Source organism: Myripristis murdjan, chromosome 10 (assembly GCF_902150065.1).
Source record: "Myripristis murdjan chromosome 10, fMyrMur1.1, whole genome shotgun sequence".
NCBI classification, from domain to species: Eukaryota; Metazoa; Chordata; class Actinopteri; order Holocentriformes; family Holocentridae; genus Myripristis; species Myripristis murdjan.
The window spans coordinates 26,267,453-26,275,166 of NC_043989.1; the positions used below are offsets into that span (position 1 = coordinate 26,267,453).

The 7,714-nt window shown below is 44.5% G+C and overlaps 1 protein-coding gene across 1 annotated transcript in view; it reads left to right on the forward strand.

The window, feature by feature from the left end:
* tsc22d3 (TSC22 domain family, member 3) overlaps window positions 1-7,714 on the forward strand; it is a 44,286-nt gene that overhangs the window by 32,084 nt on the left and 4,488 nt on the right. The window lies entirely within an intron of this gene.

A 7,714-nucleotide genomic window follows, 5' to 3' on the forward strand; every position in this document is an offset into this window, starting at 1 on the left:
TTATAGGTGGTGAGATGCTGCCTATAGCGCATTTAGACGTGCAATAAAGACTGATACTACAAACTGAGAGTAGAAAGTTACTGGTTTGCCGTGTGCTGATTCTCCGTGCGGCAGCTTTGCAGCACATATAGCCGATTTCAGTTTCAGTTACAGCCCTGTGATGGATATGCAGTATGTACCCATTAGTCTGATATCAGCATTTCACAACTGAGGAGGACTCCTTAGCCACGAACACACACACACACACATACACACACACACAAACACAGACAGCTGAAGTACACACTAGCAGAAACACAGGCAGATGAATACAGACAGATGGCTTTGACCTCAGTAACCTTTTGTTCTGGGACGTGACTCAACAGTGTATTTATCAGTGTGTGCCATGCAAAGTGATTTCCCTGGCCACTCAGCATATTTTGGATCCACTTTTCCAGTATCACTATTCAGGCTTTGTACCAAGCGATGTATTTCATTTTTCATAAGCCAAAGCTTTTTTTTTCTTTTTTTCTTCCTTTTTTTTTTTTTTTTTTTTTTTTTTGTACTCCCCTGCATTTTCCACTCAGACGGATATTTTTAGATGAAACTGCAATAGATTTTCAGTCGAGTCTAAGTTCACTGGAAGAGGAAAAACAACAAGGAGCGCAGCAGCATGCAGGCCAGCAGACCTCCAACGAGGGCCTGTGGTAAACTAGCCGACCCATAACGAGTCAAAGGGCTCAGACACTGCTAATAATATAGTTCATTGCTATTTAACACTGCCAATTGAATCCACAACCTTTAACCTTTTCCGGGGCATCCATGGAGCTATTAGCGAGACCACTTGACTGCATCCAAAATACCCTGAGAGGCTAATCCCTTATCTTTCAGAACAGACAGCTCATACTGTACGTGTGTGCGTGTGTGTATGCGTGTTTTCCTGTGCGTATGTGTTTGCACTTAAACATATGGGTCTTTAGGAGAGGCGCACAGCTCTGTGGGTGTCTGGGGAGGGGCGAGGGGGTTGAATTTGGCTCACAATGTAGCAGTACTCCTTTCACGCTCCCCTCTGAGTCTCTGTTCTATTTCAGCATTTTCACAGTAGATCTAACAGAGACATTGTCCCTGTTAGAGCGCAAGGTAAATCTTTAGATGATGGGCCAAAGCTGTCTGACTGAAGCTGACACAGCCTGGTGCTGCATGCTACTGAGCTCAGCAGCAATATATATATATATATATATATATATATATATACCCTGATGCAAGCATTAGTTTCAATGTACTGTAAATGAACTGCGCATTACGCTCGGTGAAAATGGCACCTCTGTTGCTCGCCGGGCCCCTGAGACAACTGGAGGCGACAGCGTCATAATGAGACAATGGCCGACTGAGCTGTCTCTATCAGATGAAGCCTCGTGGAGAGCAGATCAAGTGAATGACCGTTTGTTTTGTGCAACTCCAGCAAAATGCGTGTGTATTAAGTTCATACAATAATTGCTTCGTCCACCTGGGGTTGTTCGGCAGCCGCGGAAGTAAAAACATTTCTGCAGCTGACACAGTTTTAGAACTACAACTTATTTAAAAAAAAAAAAAAAAAAAGGGACTACTTGCCCCCAGGCTAGTGGTGCTTGCTGCGGTTGTGCTGGTGTATGTGTGTGTGTGTGTGTGTGTGTGTTCTCGCACGCCGTACAAACAGTGTGGGCTGTGCATGGCGTGTGTGTCAGATCATAATTACTTTGTCTGAGGACACTTAATTACACAGCACCAGTTGTGTGGATGACGAACCAAAATAACTACTGTTGGCTCATTTAATTTCCCTCTCTCATGACTCCAGTTGTAAAATGCATCAATTACCTCCTGTACACCCATCAGAGCATGCATGTCATTCTGAATGGAGTGCACTATGGATGGTTTCGTAATTACAGCTTTTGCTTCATCATCTTTCATGGAGCATTTTTCAGCTTTCAGAGAAGGTTACCCTCTCAACCAGCCCGTTCTCATTCCCAGGGCGTCAAATACCGACGCTCTGCCACGCCCTTCTGTGTCTGATAGCGCCGCCAAAGCCACCCATTAGAACCAGTGGCACCCTTTGGCATCAGCATGAGACGCGCTGGGCGGTGACACGGCATAAAGATTGAATCCTGTTCCAGACGGGAATCAAGGAGCGTCTCGCTGTCTCTGGCTTTTTTTGGAGTGACACTGATCACATGTGACCTCAACACGTGTCCAATATCCAGTTTTGGTTCCTATTCCGAACCGTTTCTTAACCTTAACCAAGTGGTTTTTATGCCTAAAGCTAACCTTAACCAAGTCCAACACTCACACTATTATTGATTATTCAGGGCTAATACCAATACTGATTATTAATTATCAAGGATGCAGATAGCTGATATCCTGGGCCGATATTAATTTGTATTAAATTTAACAAAATCTACAAAATTAGAAATGCCTACACAAACCTCACTTTGAACGAAGAAAGAAATTTACCCCAAAAAGACGTCTTTTTTTTTTTTGTGTGTTTAAGTGCTTGTGAAAGGCACCTTTCACCCGCGATAATTGGTCGATCCCTATTGTCAGGGAAATAACTTAAGAGCTGACTGTGCTCAGTGACTGTTAGAGGAGTTGGACTGAGAGAATCTAAAAGGCACCACCGCAAGGATATTGAAGTTGGAATTTGTGTTGACGTCTCAGATCTCTAGGAGTGATATTTCCACACCAAAAACAGAGAAAGTATTTCTTACACCGCCTGCTGACATCTGACCTGGGCTTCTGTTCTGCAGCATCAAATATTGTGCAGTGGTAAACGCTGACACTGACACCCAAACATTACAACCCAAAGGCTCACAGTGAGGAAAACGTGTTCGAAAAATAAGGCACCGCGCAGAAACGGGTTAAACATAACTTTACACGCCAAACAACACTCCCACTGTGTCCCACTTTCTCTGCACGCCGTATTGTGCATCACAACTCTCCATGTGCCAAGAAAATGTATTGAGATATCCAGACCTGTCAACCTGGACAGCTACACCTGCCATTAATCACAGTGAGGGGAGGCTTAGCTGGTCTGCAGCTCTCTCAACATTAGTACATTAATTATACCTCCAATGACACAGGAGGCTTATTGAAACCTGGCATAACATTAATCTTGCAGCGTTCACAGGATTATGAGCACCATATGCTTCATCTTAAACTTAACATGCCACCTAGCCAGTTTCATTTGCTGCTTGATCGTACATGTAAAATGTAAGCGGGTGTATAAATATTTTTTTTATGATGAGGGCTCCAAATACCAAAGACACCTTCTCATTAAATGTGGAATGTTACTCAACATTATCTATTGTATGTAAATCATTTTGAGGAGTCTTTTTTCACATCATAGAGGAGTGAGGCAATATTACCCACTAATGAGCTAAGAAGATTTGCTGATAGATTCTTCACTTCAGGTTGAGACAGACAGATGTCTTTTGCTTTGTCTGCTTGCGTCGGAGATTCCAGCGGTGTAAAGATGAAACGTCTCACACCGCCCGTGAAGGCTGTCTTTGTGACCGCGAATCTAGCGCTATTGTGTGGGAGGCGACTTGGAAACGGGGCCCACGTGTGCCAGTCTGCGCGTGGCACTCGCCCTGACGCCTGCGTACTCACAGGCAGTGCGGGCGTTCAATTGTCTCTTTGTGCCCTGCAAACAGCAACGGCACCACAGTGCTCAAAGAGTCAAAGAGCCGCTGCCTGTTGAACACATTCAGCAGCCAGAATGGGGCAGCGTCGGTCACGTCCCGCCGAAGTCGTCCCCGCCGGGGCCAGGCCGCCGTCTCCCAGGACGGTGTGCGCCCGGCGCCTAGCCGAGGCGCCCCAGAGACCCTGCTGTCACCACCAGCACTTCATCCATCCCGACCGAGCCATGAGCTACTCACCCCCTTACTCACCGAGTCTGCTCAAGAGGCCAGATCGGCGGTAAGTGGGGTGTGTGCGGAGAACGCCAGTCAGGGTGTGTGTCTCGCGTGTAAGAGGACGTTTGACTTTACAGTGACAAATGACAGTGACTGATGTGCAGGTTGAAGACAGCCAGTGAGAAAGCCGAAAAATGTGAAGACGAATGACGGGGGCGGCGTGTCAGCGTTTTTCGTTCTGAGTGCTTTAGGACTCTAAATGATGCCGGGGTTGTGGATACTTGAGAGACAGGGTGCCAAAACTGCCTTCTCTCTTGAATTGCAATGTCACTCAAAGGAGTCATGTTGAACTTTAAAGGACATTTGAAATGGTGCTGGAAATTGTTACTGTATTTTGCTCTCAAAAAAGGCCAGACATACCTCCTGGTTAAAACCTCCTCGGCTCTATTCTTCCCGTAGTCGGTTCGTCATTACAAATGCGTGCTGCACGTCTGAACTTTCTTCAAACTCGCAGCACTTAGTTTGAAATTCTAGTGGAGATCCCAAGGTTTCCAAAGATACCAAATATGTGCCGCTGAATTCCAGAGAAATATGCGACTTATTTTATATTTTATATCAATTACATATAATGTCACAGTAAATGGCCACAGCAGCAGCGTGAAGCATTTTGCATTTACCTGATAAAAACCTTGATGATCATTTTGTCGTAGTTCACCATTTCAGTTTCTGCTCATTCACTGAGACTAAATTGAGATGCAGTTAGTATGGCAAGCATGCCGACCTGTGGGTGTTAGGGTTAACATCCAGCAATTAAAGTACATTAGTATCATGTTTTCTGTACTGAATGGTGACAAATGAGCTTGGACTTTCTGCATAGAGCTGTATGAGCGCCGTCCACATTATTCGGACACATGCACATGCACATGCATAAAGAGGAATTTGATTGCATTTGTGGAACAGGACACGTTTTCAAATTACCTCCCTTTGACAATCATGTAAAAAGCACACAGTCATAAAATATTACAGTCACTGTCCAAGGGCAGAGATTGACATTCGGATAAATAGATTGAATAGCCACTCAAGCAAGACGGAGGCCTTGTGCTGTTTTGCTATTCATGACTGAGGGGACTTATAGGTGATGTGATAATAATGATTTTCCCTCGCTGGCCTAACGCATGCTGAGTCTTCAGTATTCATTGCTTGTAGCCAGCGCTCCGTCTTGCCAGCACCAACGCTCCCTCCGAGACAGCCTTTGGCAATAGCCTATGGCAAGCATGTGTGTTCTCCAGCCACTCTCTGCCATGCATTCCTAATTCTGGGTGCAGATGGGACATACACAATAAGAGAGAGAGCATCTTTATGATCACAAAATGGAGAGAAAATTCATTCCTATATTATTAGTCTCCCATATTTCTGAGCACTGTAAGGGTGGAATGTGTGAGTTCACACTGCTGAATATGGTGCATCTTAAAGAAAACCTTTCAAAAAGATACGCAGAACAAATGCTGGGCGCTTAGTGAGACATCTCAATCTCAATTCTCAGCCACTGAAAGCATGGTACAGATGAATCACAGCCTTATATAATCCGGCTGGCTATCGTGCAGGGGACATCTGATGGAAAGTGTGACCCGTCACTGAGCTTCACAGTGACTCACTGGATTTGGCACAGGCTGGAGATGGTCAGCTGGTTAGTGTCGTACAGACACTAACCAGACACTATTAGCCTGCAGGGCATAAGGCTGTATGACTGGTTAGCCCAAGTGCAACTGTTTGGAAACACGCAGGTGTAATGCACACTGTCAAGTTAGAACTACATATTTCCCTGGTGGATACAATAGTACAAAACCTCAGAGTCATAAAAATAGAACACCAATGGGCCAAAAACTATTTTGCAAAATATTCATCACAGCCACTACCTATTAATATGGTTCAAAGCATGCATTAAAAGACCATTTCAGCAAATTATGCCCCTCATATTTGCATTGCTTTACAGACCATTGATCACAGGGTATGCAAGCGCATATTTCATGTTAAAATGATACGTTCTATTAATTAATGAGTCACTACAGGTTCATGTAATGATTTATTGCCCTTGCACACCATGTGATCTACTGTGCATAAAGCAATGCAAATATAAGGGATATTATTGACTTAAGATGTGATGACATGGGAAAAGTGCAGCTTCAATGCGTGTTTTTATACCGTGTTAAGAGTTAAGAGGTTTTTTTTTTTTTTCATATATTAGTATCCCGACCTATGTGCTGTCATTTTAATAGTGGCCTGCATCTGATTAAAGGCTCAGCAGCCACACAGTTGTTGAGCAGAACAGGAAGGTTCCCCACAGCTTGTGCATTGGAGCCACTGGCAATCAGCCTGGCTCCCCCTCCCAGATGGCGTTGGGGGCTATCATAGTGGGGCGAGGTAATTCACTGGCCCCTCATCACCACAACAGGGCCCTGTATTGAACCTGGCAGCTGTAGTGTCACAGCACGAAATGTGAGACGACAGGCACTATGGGCCCTAATGCCCAGTCAATGTGCTCTCTGCTTAGTCTTGTTAGGCGGACCAAAAGTCAGCCTTTCCTCCCTAATTGTCCTTTTACGTAACAGAGCTCTCAGAAACGCAGCAGGAGCAGACCAGCTGCCAAGGAGTTTGGTTTACCACGCGGGGATCAAATAGTTAATGGCCTCTAGGTCGTCTGCATTATTTCAAGTGCAGTCTGCTTTGCCTGCAACACCTTTCAGCTCTCCTTGGATAGGCTTTGACATGCTATCAACACTGAATCTTTAATAAAAGAGGTGGCTTTTAATGTCTCACACAGCCTTGGTGTTTTTAAAGAGACAATGATATTGCTGTAATTAGCTTGTAATCAGTGTTGTCAGAGTTAGTGAAACGCCAAAAGGCAACATGATATGACAGCTGAGCAGCACTCCAGGCAGTGACTCTATTAACCTGGGCGCCTCCACGAAAACAACAAGGTCTTTTGCTCAACAAAAGCAACAATCTGTTCATCTGCTCAGTGGAAGATGATGTGCAGCATGGGAAAAAAAACAACAAACACATACAGGTGATGATTTTGCAATGGTACGCTCTGTGCTGCCTGTGGTTTTGTCTTGTACCATAAATAGAGCAGTGTTATCATGTGAGGGAACCTCTGCATGGCTGTGTCACGTACCATAACATGCAATCTGCAGTACAAGAGGTCATAAACTAGGGCACAGTGCCAGGCTGATGAATGTCCATGGACAGTGTGTCACTGAGAGGCACAACAAATACACGTGCTGGGCCAAATATCCCTGATTGTTGCAGAGCGCTCCTCAAAAACTCCACTGATTTGTATGTTATTACAAAAATTCCACTGCACTGCCTTTGGAATAATAAGCAATTTACTAAATTAGTCTTGATTTCGAGGACTTTTCCACCACTGCGATTCCCCTCTGTTTTCTAAACTTACTGGAAAAACATCCTGAATTTGTTAAATCTGGGAAGGGGGTAAAGGTGCATGGAAAATTCCTTCATACACTGCGCCCTGAAACATCGGAGCTGTGTGATTAATATTGTTCCCAACGGGCCGGTGCAGTATACACTTTAACCACTAGAGACCGATAGAGTGCTGGCATAGAAGGGAAGGAAATTTACCAGGGATAGGATGGAAAAGTACCTTTGGAAAACATTTGTGGGGGATGGTGCAATGTATACAGTTATTGCGTGAGCCATTAAAACAATAAAAGAGTGAAATAAGCCAAATTCAGGACGTCACTGCATTGTGTGTGTAGGATCGTGAAAAAATGAATAGCCATTGTGTTGACGGCTTGCTTTTTAATTCATGGAGGTTTACATAAGGTAAT